General features: G+C 60.4%; 3 non-coding genes across 3 annotated transcripts; all 3 read left to right on the top strand.

Moving 5' to 3' along the window:
- The first annotated feature begins 385 nt into the window (after nucleotides 1-385).
- Tc00.1047053472109.30 lies at nucleotides 386-453 on the top strand. Its single transcript, XR_008254829.1, has one exon. It is a non-coding gene; the product is annotated as an H/ACA snoRNA, TC11C2H1 (small nucleolar RNA).
- Nucleotides 454-534: 81 nt separating this feature from the next.
- Tc00.1047053472109.20 lies at nucleotides 535-603 on the top strand. The gene has a single exon (XR_008254828.1). It is a non-coding gene; the product is annotated as a C/D small nucleolar RNA (snoRNA), TB11C2C1 (small nucleolar RNA).
- Nucleotides 604-652: 49 nt separating this feature from the next.
- Tc00.1047053472109.10 lies at nucleotides 653-744 on the top strand. Its single transcript, XR_008254827.1, has one exon. It is a non-coding gene; the product is annotated as a C/D small nucleolar RNA (snoRNA), TB11C2C2 (small nucleolar RNA).
- Nucleotides 745-930: the final 186 nt, after the last annotated feature.

Genomic DNA, 930 nt, shown 5'->3' with positions numbered 1-930 from the left:
CGTTATTTCACGCCCCGTCTGATCGTCGCACCGACCCTCCCTCTCTTTCACCCTCTCCCCTTTGCCTTCATTACGCGATCCTGTCACCTCGGGGGCGCTCTCTCAGTGGGCGTACGGCCTCGAGACGGCATGCGCGTGGCTGTCGCGGCCTCGCTGTCCCTTTTGGGGGCGTGCGTTGGACGCGTTCCGCTGCGTTTGTGTGCACGGGGGTCGGAGAGCAAGGGCGCGCGCGGTGTGACGCTCGGCGCCCTGTGCGCCTGATGCTCCGCCGCGTGACTATCCCGTTATGCATATCCTGTGTGCGCTCTAGCTCCATCGGGGCCCTGACGAGTCAGCAACAAACCATGCATTACACATTTTGCGCAGAGTGCCCCCTTCCCGTGAAAGCTCTTTTTTGTAGTGCGCTCGTCGCTAAACCAACAGACGCGGTGCACGAAACTGGAGAGCAAGAGATGTCCACGACTCCGCCTCGGTGTATATATATATTATACGCACATGGCTGCAGCTTTGGGATTTCTGGAGACGGATCTGGATATGATGATTGACGTAACATCACAGACTTTGACGAGCCCGTGAGCAAGAAACACTGTCGCCCCAGTCTGACCGCGACCCCGACGCCTCCTCCCTCCCTGCCCTGGCGCATGTGCATGGCGATGTGATCGACAACCAGGCCGATGTAAAGCCGTCGCAGATGGACGTTGACACAGCAATGAAAACAGCGTTATTTCACGCCCCGTCTGATCGTCGCACCGACCCTCCCTCTCTTTCACCCTCTCCCCTTTGCCTTCATTACGCGATCCTGTCACCTCGGGGGCGCTCTCTCAGTGGGCGTACGGCCTCGAGACGGCATGCGCGTGGCTGTCGCGGCCTCGCTGTCCCTTTTGGGGGCGTGCGTTGGACGCGTTCCGCTGCGTGTGTGTGCACGGGGGT

The sequence above is a fragment of the Trypanosoma cruzi genome (assembly GCF_000209065.1).
Source record: "Trypanosoma cruzi strain CL Brener chromosome Unknown tcruzi_1047053472109, whole genome shotgun sequence".
NCBI lineage: Eukaryota > Euglenozoa > Kinetoplastea > Trypanosomatida > Trypanosomatidae > Trypanosoma > Trypanosoma cruzi.
Note: the sequence above shows the minus strand (reverse complement) of the source record. Positions and strands in the feature narration are given on the sequence as shown.